Source organism: Malus domestica, chromosome 12 (genome assembly GCF_042453785.1).
Source record: "Malus domestica chromosome 12, GDT2T_hap1".
Taxonomy (NCBI): domain Eukaryota; kingdom Viridiplantae; phylum Streptophyta; class Magnoliopsida; order Rosales; family Rosaceae; genus Malus; species Malus domestica.
The window spans coordinates 1,242,699-1,256,032 of NC_091672.1; the positions used below are offsets into that span (position 1 = coordinate 1,242,699).

At 41.3% G+C, this 13,334-nt stretch overlaps 1 long non-coding RNA gene across 2 annotated transcripts in view; it reads right to left on the minus strand.

Annotated features, from left to right (window-relative positions):
• The window catches only part of LOC139190188 (uncharacterized), a 100,497-nt gene that overhangs the window by 73,860 nt on the left and 13,303 nt on the right, over positions 1-13,334 (minus strand). The gene's annotated exons all lie outside the window — the stretch shown is intronic.

A 13,334-nucleotide genomic window follows, 5' to 3' on the forward strand; every position in this document is an offset into this window, starting at 1 on the left:
GCATGATGTGAATATTTACGAACATATGGAGGTAGACACACACTATAATGCAACTAGGTTAAAATATCGCGTACAAGTGCATGTATACAATTTTTGACTGTTGATGGTGAGAGTCAATCCACACAAATCAATGGGAGGAAATCGCCCATGCGAATTCCTTAGCACATATCTTACTCATATTTCTATGTCAAAGTTTTGGCGTACCCTAACTAGTTAGGAAGCAATGGTTTTTTGTGCAACATATACAAACCTTTGGTTTGTATTTATGTCATGACTTCTAGCCATTAGTTACATTTGTCCAATACTTAATTATGAGCTGTCACCTTTTACGTTTTTAATTTTTTAATTTTTTAATTTTTTTTTATTGTTGTCAAAAGTAGGTTTTATTCCCGGCACAACAAATTTACACAAACAGGGCAAAATTACAAGTGAAGTACAAAGCATAGCAATGGACCACCAAAGCAGCACAGAAAGGATCCCAACCCAACACAAGGATTGGAGCTCAAAACAGCAAAACACAGAGCAAAAACCTAGCAGCCTACTGCCCCGGCTGCCGGAGCACCACCCATTCAGCACAACCCAGCACTCCTTGAAGACGCAAGAGATCAAGCCACACCAATCCCTGAAGTCGAAAAAGAAGAAAGCTCCATCCTCCTCCAACAACCACCACAAAGATCTAAACCACAAAGCAAAGGAAGTCAGTGGGAAAATACATCCCACAAGATATAGTGCCAAGATCGGCAAACACAAGGAAAGTGGTGGTGTGGAAACTCGAGCCAAACTCTACACACCTTTCCATAAAGTCGCAGCAAATAGCGACGGAAAGAGGTGGAGGGATGAATTCGCCAATAAGGACTTCCGATATAGGGCTAAGGATGGTTAAATCAAAGGCAAGAGGATTAGGGGGACTAAGAAAATTGGGTTAGGGAAAAGCAGGCTGACAATGATGGAAAGAAAGGAAAGCGAAAAGGAAAAAGGACTGCCACCGAACGACTAAACTAGGCTGTCACAAAAAGGAGAAAGGCTCTCACAAAATGATAGAAAAGGAAATTAGAGTGTCTATCAGTTTGCAACTTTCTTTGTCCATATTTTATCGATCGAGTTTTCTCTTTTTCTTTTCATTTTGTTGATTGAGTCAAATATAAATATATCATGTATTGAGTTTAAGAAGTCTTAACGAAACACTTCTTGTACTGTTCACTCTTAACGTTAAGGAAATTTTTACTCTAAAAAGTCACTCATTGTACTATTCATTTACAACACCTTTTTGTCATTTTGGTTAAAACTCAAAGTTTTCAAGTCATTTTCATTAGTTTTCTTTTGATTTTAAGATGAGATCCTTGTTCTTTTAGACTTCATAGTGCAAAAAAATTGTAGTCATCCATTGTAGATTTTAATTCCACGTGAAAGATAGTACAATAACAAATGTCAAATATTTCCCATTGTTGCATTAAATCGAACAATAGATAACCACTGTCGTTTCTGATAACAAAAAAGAAAAAAAAAATACCACTATGGTAGAAAGAATCCGCCGTCTTCAGTCTTGACAAATTTATACTTATAAAACAATAAACACCTTTGGTTAAGGCCAAAGCCACACGCACCCATGAGGTTGGGGTGGGTGGGAAAGGGTTTGGCCAATAGATCTTCGATGCTTAAGTCAGTAGCTCTGAAAAAGAGTGAGTGTTAAGGATTATATGCGTAGTAAAAACTTATCAAAATTTGGTGGAGATGAAGTATTGTTGACCTTAAAACTACCAAGCATACGTGGCGCACATGCCGAGTAATTAATAAGCTAACTACGTCATTCGGTTGTGTGTGGGGCATGCCAACTCGTCGGTCGAGTTTGGTCGGGGAGTAAAATATATTAATGTAGTGTTGGGCACGCTATTGACTTCTTAATATTGCGGTTGCGGCCGAGGAAGGAACATGTATCGGCCTTCGGGTTCTAGAGCCTGAAGACAAGGCTGCTAGTTATGCAAAGTTCAATATCAAATTCGGCTTTCAATGTGCTGAATGTAGTAACCTGTAACACCTCACTTCGCCGAGAAGGCTGATGAGATGACCTCTACCAATAAGGACTCGAAAATCCTTGTCGACCGAAACTTGGATAAATAACCAGCTGGTCTCGAAGCAATGCTGTTTATCTAAACTGAAGGTGCTCCTTGATCGGCTGATTCTACAACTCCAGTGTTGTTTATCCAAACTGAAGATGTCGCCGGTTGCCTTCACAGTGTTGTTTATCTAAACTGAAGATGTGTTGGCGGGAAGAAAGGGGATACGGATAAAATTCTCAGGGTTGTTGAGAAGCTTTGCGCAGGGCAATTTATCTGTTGATTTGGAGAGAGCTTTGAACGTACACTCCCTCCTCTATTTATAGTAGCGAAACCCTTCATAGTCGGGCTAAAATCATACTCGAATTAGAACTTCTCAACTTAATATGATTAGGTTTCGGCTAATCCTAACTCCAAAAGGACTTTGAACCGAGCTAATTAACAAACCAGATTCATCTTTTAAGTCTCAGCATCATTAGCCTATTAAGCCTCCCCATTTCACTAGGTTTAGATTACTCCATCCTTATCTAAACCAATCCGTCATGCAATAGAATTCGGCTGATCCTGACTGGACGGCCTGTGATGACTAGACGACCCATGATAATTCTAGAAAAAGATTTCTAGGCCGAGAACAACTCTAACCTTAGTGGCCATCAAATGTAGATAGTCTTCATCAGCCGCGTGAATTAAAAGGCTGTCTTAAACACTAGGCTCGGCTATTAAGCTCTCTAGGTTCGAGCAATGAACCAGCGGATATAGCTGAATTCTCTTCTCAACAGGTTTATCATGACTTCCTTATTTGCCATTCTTTTGGATTCTTCTTTCCTAACAACTCTTTTTGTGCATCCTTCATGGGAGGTCGAGCTTGATGCCCTTCTTTCCAGCACTTCCGGAGTGGATGAGCCTTCTGGCATTACAGCTGAGTCTTCTACAACTGCAGCCGAGTCTGATGCCTCATCAAGTTGCAAAAGCTTCTATCCTTTTCGGCCTCCCAAGTTCTTCAACGCAAAGGCTTCGACTTCGTAGGAGAGTGCCTGAACGACCTTGTAGCCAGTGGCTTGTTGAGCACGGAAAGTGTTGTTCACTTATCAAATGTCTTAGAGCAAACTCGACAATACTTCACTACTTATGAAAGGGTTCTCCAGGCAAAGGACGACCTTAAGGCTGTAATGGTCGCTCATGAAGCTATTTGGCTAGAGCTTGAGGTAATAAAAGTAAAGAAGAAACGACTGACCGACCTCGATTGTCAAATCACCAAACTTCAATGTCAAAGGTCGGTCATTGCTTCAGAGCTTAAGAAGGATTTCGAGTCAAATAAGTCTCGACTGACGAACTACGCAGATGGCGCAAATCAGATATAGCAACTATAACTTGATAAGAGAACAAGGTAGGCTGAAGTCACGATGGGCGAAGTAAGGTGGTTGGAACTGAAAGCCGCTCTTGAAGCCTTCATTCCCTCGACCCCTTAGGACTTTGTCTTTAGTAGTAGGCTATTGGATTTTTTGGTAATTTTGCTTGTATGTCCTTTTGCAAAATTAATGAAATGGATCTTTCATTCTTGCATTTCCCAAATGACTGGATAATATTTCATTAAGAATTTCCCATTGATTGGTAATTTATGAATTGAACAAGTTCGATCCTTGAAGTGGTATGTCGCTTGTCGAGAACCTTGTGGATAATGAATGGTTTTTCCCAATTCGATGACCATTTTCCTAATCTAGGATCTTTAATTCCTACTGGAAACATGGTTTACCAAACTAACTCTCCTTCGTCGAATGTCTTTTGTTTGACTCGTCGATTATAAGCTCGTTCGGCAATCTTTTTCTGTGTGGCTAATAAATTATAGGCATCAAGCCGAACTTCCTCCAAGTCTTCTAACTCTTGTCTCATGGCCTGACTGTACTCGGCACTGAACAAATTACTTTGTTCGATAACTCGCAACGAATTTATGCTTAGCTCGACCGGTAACATGGCATCATGTCCATAGGTTAACGCATATGGGGTCGTCCCTATCCATGATCGTAGTGAAATTTGATATGCCCATAATGCTTCATTTAACTTCAAATGCCACATACCAGACTTTTCTTTTATCATTTTTTCAAGAATACCGAACAAAACTTTATTAATTGCTTTGGCATGTCCATTCGCCTGTGGGTAATACGACATAGACTTATCGAGCTGAATTTTCAAACTCGTCGTGTATTCCTTGAACCTGTCAGTGTAAAGATTGTACTGTTGTCCGTTATGATTGTTTTTGGTACGCCGAATCTAGTCACGATGTTTTCTTCCACAAAATTACAAACTTCTTTAGACATTAACTTGGTGTATGATATTGCTTCTACCTACTTGGTGAAGTAGTCCGTCATAATGAGTATCCATGCATCATTTGCTAACCCTGAAGACGACGTAATTTTGCTAATCACATCCATAGCCCATCCTTTGAACGACCATGGTTTGGTGACCGAGTGAAGTAATTCGACTGTGACTTTTTGTATAGGCCCATGAATTTGACATTGTACACACCCTCATGCGTACTCAATGCAATCTTTCAACATACTCGGCCAGAAATAGCCGTGTCATCGAAGCAGCCAACGCGTGTTGCGTCCGGATTGATGAGCTATGCATATTCCTTCGTGTACCTCTGTAATCGTTTGGGCGGCCTCTTGCGGACCGATGCATAATAACAATAAACCGTCCTTACCCTTTCGGTACAACTCATTCTGGTACATTACTTAATTTGTGGCATATACCTTTATCTTGCGGTTATGTTTGCTATTAGGATTATTGAGATATTGCATGATTGACCTTCTCCAATCGTCTGGTAATATTTCGACCGTGCAAACATCTACAGGATCTTCTCGTTCCAACAACGAAGGTAAGGACATGACTCATGTACTGATCATGTAGTCATGTTGGAAAACTTGTTGATTAACCAGGGCCGGGTGTGGTCGTCGTATTACTGGTATTACCCGGCCTAGCTTGCCTCCCAGGAGTTGTGCTCCGAGGCTATTTGAGCCAGTTCGTTTGCGTCAGTGTTTCAAACTTGTAAGATGTGCTTGAATGTGATGCTTTCAAATGAGTTGGCCAAATAGCTAGCGACCATGTGATAAGGCGCCAGAGTACAACTCATGCAACAAAAAGTTCCATTGAGTTAGTTAATTACAAGTTCTGAATCGCCAAGGACGAGTACGCATGCTGCCTTCAAGTCATGAAGGGTGTTAAGGCCGATGATAAAGGCTTCATATTCGGCTTGATTATTCGTACAATCGAAATCCAGCTTGAGAGAAAAATACCAGCGGTGGTGATCTGGGGATTGGATGACGATTCCAACGCCAGGGTACTAGAGCCATCAAAATACATCTTCCAATAATTATCATGTGTTTCCACCATGCCAATTTCGGCGTCGTTGCGCCCAAAATCGTATAGGGAGGGATGTTGAGGTAAGAAATCAATTAGTGCTTATCCTTTTGGTGGCTTTCTAGGGCATATATTGTAAATTGAATTCGGATAGTGCCATTGTCCATTTCCCAATTCGGCCTTTTACTATCAACCGAGTGAGCATATAGCAAATAACATTTGTTTGGGTGATGACTTGAGTAACTAATGGGAGCATGTAATGCCTGAATTTTGACATGGTGAAAAACAAGGCCGGATAGAGCTTCTCGACGGCTAAATAATTTACCTCAGGTGAGTTGAGATTCCGGCTAAGATAAAAAATAGCCTACTCTCATCCGGTGTCGTTGTTTTGTTCAAGAAGACAACCGATGGATTCCTCGGTCGCTGAGATATACAACTTGAGAGGTTTGCCGTGTTGAGGAGGCACAAGGACGGGTGGGGTCGTGAGGGAGACCTTGATTTGTGTGAAAGCATCTTGATGCTCTTCGTGCCATTCGAATTTGTCAGAATCCTTGAGTTTCAAAAGCATGGATAAAGCCTTCTTTTTCCGTCGAATTGGCAATGAAGTGGCGGAGAAAATTAATCTTGTCAAGTAAAGACTATAGTTGTTTCTTGGTCGTCGGGGGTGGAGTGTCGATTGCTCGAGCGGTGCTTTGATTTGACCACCACATCGTTGATATACACCTCTATGACCATACCAATCAGGTAATGAAAGATGGTATTCATAGCACGTTGTATGTGGCACTGGCGTTTTTAAGGCCGATTGGCATAACTACCCATTCGTAGGTCTCGAGTACCCCCGGGCAATGAAAAGCAGTTTTGTGGACATCGGCCTTGGCAATGAAGATTTGGTTGTAGACAGCATGGCCATCCATGAAAGATAACATCTCATGGTTTGCTGCAACGTCAATTAGTAAGTCTGAAATCGGCATTGGCTATTCATCTTTAGGGGTTTCCAAATTCAAATTACGAAAATCGATGCAAACTGCTTTTCTTTAAAACAGGGACTATATTCGCCAACCATTCAATGTATCGGGTTGTCCGAATAAACCCAGCTTTTAAAAGTCGAACGAGTTTGTCTTTTATGCCGAGTTGTACTTCGGTCGAGAATCGTCGGGGGGGGGTTGGCGAAAAGGCTTACAGCTAGTTTTTATGCGTAATTCGTGCTTGACAAATGTTCGATCTAGACCAGGCATCTCATGGTAACTCCAAGCAAAACAATCTTTAAATTTTTTGAGTAACTAACAGAGTTCTGTTTTCATTGGTTGAGGTAACAAGGCACTAATAAATAAAGGTCGAGGGTCATCGGTCGTTCTAACATTTATTTCCTCTAATGGATCATTGACCTGGGGTCGACTGTCTTCGAGCTTGGTCGAGGCAGCTTGGACTTTACCAAGTAACAGGACTTGACCGTTATCTTCTTCGGTGAGGAACTCGACTAAGTTCATGCCAGAATTCAGTTGATTGGAAATGGCATACCAGTGGGCCAACAGTCATTCCATGGTGGATGAAACTACAACATGACATCAATTTTGTTTGGTATCAGACATCAAGATTGGAAATTAGGTCAGCCAATCTAAGTCTCGCCGAATCCTGGTGAACAGCATCAACGTCAACCTTGATGACTTTTTGAACTGAGATCCGAGTCGGCCATCATTTCTCGTTGAAACCTTGCAGGGTAATGTAGCCGATGCGATCATCGTAATAATGAGCCTGAATCATATTAGCTTCGAATGGTTGATTGTCGGCCGAATGAATTACTACCGATTTGCTGTCTTAGAAGATAATGACTTGGTATAACGTCGACGGGATACAACTCGTTTGGTGGATCCAATCATGACCAAGCAAGGCATTATACTCGGTCTTTGAATCAACTATGAAAAACACGGTCATGTGATTGTGGCCTGCGATATTTATCTTTAAATGAAGCACTTCCGTGGTCAAGGACTTGTCACTGACAAAGGTGCTTATGTTTACCCTTGATGGGATGAGTTCGTCGTTGGAGCGTCGTAATGCCTTCATGATGGAAACATGCATGATGTTGACTGTTGCCCTACAGTTGGTGAAAATTTTGAAGACTGGGTATTCTTCAATATGAGTTGTAACATACAACGACTTTAAATGTCGAATATTTATGGAAGAATAGTAGGAGAATAGTTCGGTAAGAGCTGTCTTAAGTTTATATTCTTTGTTTGCTTGCTCGGCCTTCTCGATGGCAACAAAGTCGACTTAGGTCACTTCCTCGGTAACCACGTCGTCATCCAGAAAATTTGGTTGGGATGTGGTTGGTTGGAACTTAGCAGGTAAAACGCGGACCATGTTAATTTCCATATTTTTGACGACCGAATAACCCATCGGGTCGTGATCTTCGTCTTCTGGATTTTCAAGCGAGGTATCTTGCTCTTGAGTATTATTTGCTTGATCATCTTCTGCTTCAGCAAACAATTGTTCCTGTGGTACCTCCACTTAACCTGTTTCGTTCTGATTGTCAACCTCGAGCCTGCTCGGCATTAAGACTTGGTTATGTTTTTGTGAAGCCTTATGGGTCTACTTTTGATAGGCGATGCGGGTGTCCTTTGTGTCCAAGTAAACATCTAGATGTGTTATGCGCTCTTTTTCGTCGGTCGTAAGGTCGAAGAGAGACACAGCTGAAAAAACTTCAAAATGGTATTGTAGATATTTGAGGTCCTCGAGAGAGAAATGAAGCTCAACAGTATCTATATCAGTATATGGTTCAACCTCGAAGCTAAGAACTCGATCCTTACGTATATGTTGAAACCTGACATTCATCCCCAGATCTGTTGTCTTCTGGATGATCTGTTCGGCATCAGGGCAAGTTAGTGCCAGGTCAAGAGCTTCTTGGCATGTTTTTGGTAGGCCGTATAGGTCATTAGCGGAATGCGTCTTGTGAAACTCCTACATGTATTCCAAAGCTTTGCTGAGAAATGGTGGGTGAAGATTTCGTCGGACTTTAATTAATGGATGTTGTGAGGGTAATTGAGGAAATTTTCTTTCTGGTTCATTCCTGAAGTGCTCGAAACGAGCTTTCATCTCCCCAGGCTGAATGAGAAGTTTGATGCGCTTCTCAGATTCTTCAATTGTGGTTTCAAAGTCATGATTGATCACCTTCTTTCTTTGAAGTAACTCAGCCATGATTGACGGAGGTTGTCGGTCATCTTCGTTACCTTTTGTTTTTTTCGGCTGCCATTTGGTAGTCGAAGTAGCCCAGGCTGCTTGTCGGCGAGCCATACTGTCTATTCGCTAACACCAGTGTTTTTATGATTTAGACAGTGCGGTATATACGACAGTAGGAGAGTTATAGCTATACCAACGTTGGTCGTATGACTCAGGTGGCTTGAAGGTTTTTTGGTTCGCAGATGAACTCGAACTACTAGAGTTGCGTGCATAAAAATCCTTATTATAAAACGATGCGTTGAAATCAAGGCGTTGTCTGGCTGAAGGTTGCCCGTCATTCCATGTTTAAGGGCCAAGCTTATCAAAAACTTTCTGGCGTTGGACTGCGTCGAGCACGTTTTGAGGTGTTATTGCGGCCGTGGGTGGCTGTTGTGGTATTGTAGTCCGAAGTGGCTTTTCATTTGGCTCGGTTAAGATAATTTTTTCTTTGCACCGACTACACAAAACCATAAATCCATCCGTTTCCTCTGTGCTGAAGTTCGACATGGACTCGATGATAGCCGATCCTAAAAAGTCTTTGGGCGACTTATTCGAAAACAAATCAATCTTCAGTCATGGCCGAAAGTTGTGTTTTTGGATGAATTGCATTGGAATGAACTCGGCCTTCCCTTTTCCTTTATTTTTAGGTAGATAAGCATCTACCATGCTTACCGTCGCCGAATGGAAAAGAGCGGCGTCAACTACCATTTGCCTTTTCAGGGAATTTGAGCTTGCCATTATCGATCCAGTTTTGAATGGCATTACGAAATATAACACAGTTGTTTGTCGTATGTCTGTTCGAGTTGTGATATTTGTAGTAAGTTTTTCCTTTTAAGTCTTCGGCTTTGGGAATATTATGCCATGGCCGAAGCATGATAATTTTCGAGAGCAGTAATTGGTCGAAGATGGCATCGGCTTTAGTGATGTCGAAAATGTGGACCTTTAATGCTTTAATGGCAGTTTCCACAGGGGTCGAGCGGGTTTTGACATCTTTGGAGTTAGCGTGAGCCAACGCTTTGCATAAATATGGTTTGTTAATCACTATCTCAGCCGCATCTATGCTGGCGTATTGGGACCCTACCCCGTCGACCGATGCATAACTGACCATAGGGTTCTTGTAGATCGTTCCTCGGGATGGGGATTTTGAGATCTTCTCTTCTTAGAGAAAATAATCATATTGCTTGGCATGTTGAGCCAGTTCGTACATATCTCGGAAGTTTGCCCCTAAGAATTTCTTTTTGTACTCTACATCCAGGCCATTTAGAGCAAGTCTAACGAAGTCGACTTCAGGGAGAGGTACTTGGCACTAGTTTCTAGCCGACTTAAACCTCGTAAGGTATTCCATTGGTGACTCGTCAAAAGCTTAACCCATCCTGGCTAGAGAAGATACTGATACGTCCATCCTTGATCGATAAAATTGTTCATGCAACTTCTCGACTAGTTCCTCCCAACTGTGGATAGAGCTGGATGAGAGGTTGATATACCATGTGAAAGCTGAGCCCGTTAACGAAAAGTTGAACAATCGCAGCTTATGGAAATCACTGTTAACGTCCCCACATTAAGTAGTAAATCGAGCCACGTGTTCTAATGATGATATGGATGACTCTCCAGCGAAAAGGCTGAAGTCTAGGATCTTGAACCCCTTGAGGTACTCAAACCTTTCCACATAAACAGGATATGGATGAATGAATTTCAGAAACTTCGGCCCCTTTTTCAAAGTCGAATAAATCATTCTCAAGACTTCGACCATATCAACAGATGTCGTTTATGCCTTCTGATCGAAGCCATCCGAAATGCTGGTTGACCCATCATTTTTTTCCAAGTCAATCATTTTGAGCCAAGTGGATCCTGTCTCGGCTTGTATCGTTTGTAATGGGTTATTCTTGAACAAAAACTGCCTGATTCGATTGGCGGATTCACTATCATGGACTCTAATAACTAAGATATCATGCATTTCTTCACGTATGTTTTTTTATTTCTCGGCTGAACATTTGCTTAAATTACCGAGATTGCTCTTTAAGTCGCCGTCGAAGAAACGATCTGGTTGGTGGGTCCGAAGCATCACCATCGTCCTCATCACAATCATCCACTATTCATTCAACAAAAAATTCCTTTTGACGTTTTGGTGGGGATTTTTGCACCACGAGGTTGGTCGCCGAGTCTAACTTCATTTTCTCGGCATGTCGCATTTATAGCTTCAGGTATCACGGTAGCATGAAGAATATGTGCCTGTAACAAGCCATCTTGTCCTGGGTTCTGGACTGGAAGATTAGTCGTCGATTTTCCCATGACTATTCTCTTTTTTACTAACCGTGTCTCAATTGTCATGAACTTCGTAGCTTTAACATTGGGTCCCACTGGGCGTGCCAAAATGTTGACCATAAAAACTATCAAGCCTATGTGGTGCACAGGTCAAGTAATTAATAAGCTAACTACGTCCTTCGATTGTGTGCGGGGTGTGCCAACTCATCGGCCGAGTTCGGCCAGGGAGTAAAATATATTGATGTGGCGTTGGGCGTGCTATTGACTTTTTGATCTTGCGACTATGGCCGAAGAAGGAACACGTCTCAGCCTTCAGGTTCTAGAGCCTGAAGACAAGGCTGCTAGTTCTGCGAAGTTCATAATCAAATTCGGCTTTCAATGTGCCGAATGTAGTAACATGTAACACATCACTTCGCCGAGAAGACTAATGATATGACCTCTACCAACAAGGACTCGAAAATCCTTGTCGACCGAGACTTGGATAAATAACCAGTCGGTCTCGAAGTAGTGTTGTTTATCCAAACTGAAGGTACTCCTTGATCGGCTGATTCTACGGCTCCAGTGCTGTTTATCCAAACTGAAGATGCCGCCGGTTGCCTTCACAGTGATGTTTATCCAAATTAAAGATGTGTTGGCGGGAAGGAAAAAGATAAGGATAAAATTCTCAAGGTTGTTGAGAAGCTTTGCGCAGGGCAATTTGTATATTGATTTGGCGAGAGCTTTGAATGTACACTCCCTCCTATATTTATAGTAGGGAAACCCTTCATAGCTGGGCTAAAATCATACTCAGATTAGAACTTCTCAACCTAATCTGATTAGTTTTCGGCCAATCCTAACTCCAAAAGGACTTTGAACCAAGCTAACTAACAAACCAGATTCATCTCTTAAGTCTCAGCATCCTTAGCCTATTAAGACTCCCCATTGCACTAGGTCTCAACTACTTCATCCTTATCTAAACCAATTTGTCCTGTAATAGGATTTGGTCGATCTTGACTGGACGGCCCGCGATGACTGGACGACCCATGATAATTCTAAAAGAAGATTACTAGGCTGAGAACAACTCTAAGCTCGGCCCAAAATAATATTTTGGGCCCAAACAGGTATTTATAAGGAGGTGACCGACTTAGGTGTAGGTTGTTGCCCTACACTTGCCCACTTCCCATTGGTCTAGGTGAGTCATCCATGGTAAGGATGAGGAGAGAATTATCCCAAGATGTTAATTAGGAGATAATATCTCGGGATGATGATGATAATAGCATTTATTGATTGTGATGAAGCTTCCTTACTTGTTTGAGTTGATCTTCAATTTGAATGTATTAAAGATAGAGTTTTGTGATAAATCTTATCTTTAATGCCTTTAATTTTTCCATGCGAGGAGTAGAGGAGGTTGGTGTTCATAGTCAGTTGCTCAAAACTCCAAAGATGTTGGAGAGCATTATTGACTTCTTCTTCAAAAAAAAAAAAAAAAAGTCTCCGTATCGTCTGTATAATATTTTAAATATTTTTTGCTCCACAACCACCAATTTTCTAAACCATAGAGTGTTCAGGAAAACATGACTGCAACTAGCTGCACGAAAAATTCAGTAAGTCTATTATCTCCACACACAAAGATCATGGCCATAAACTGAGCCAGAATACAATCATGCATTATTTGATTTGGCTCGTAGCCAATAGAGTAATAATATATCCATGGGCTGGAAATTCATAGGACCACTTGACAAAATTCCAAGTTCATATTTGGGGGGGGGGGGGGGGCGGTCTTTGATCGATCAATCGTCCTCCTGCCTAACTTCGCATTCAAAGTTTGAACAGTAAGCAGCATGGTGTGACTATTTACGAACAAGTGGACGGGCATACTTTGCACAGCCCGGTCGTCGACCGGCACGCAGAGTACTATAATGCGACTAGGGCAAAAAATTGTGTCACTCTAGTCTTTATAACCAACTAAAACTCGTCGAAATGTTAAAAAAAATTTCAAATTCAAATCACGTCACCCTCTAATTTTATGTAATGAATCATAGACTAATACAAGTGGCAGTCCATGTATGGTGGTGTGGCCAGTGATAATGCCTAAGAATTAATGTGAGTGTTGACAACATAAGGAGGATGGGTGGCGATAGCCTCTCTTTATGTTTGAATAAACAAATTTGAGTATTTTTTTTTTCTTTCACTTTACTACTTATAAGTTAAACTAGTTTTTCCAAATCAACTTGCATTTATTTCATCAAATAAACAAGAGAAGTGATATTTATACACCTCTTTCTTTTTCAACGGACCATAGTTATTTATGTTTCTTCATTCTCTTTTTCTTTAATTGATTCAAAAATTATAAATGAACAAGGTGTGCATGGATAGGAGAAAGGTTTGTGAAAATAGTCTTTCATAACCAAATACTAAGCAAAATTGAGCATAAAAACGAAGGGTAATTGTCCTTCCTCTATTTTGATT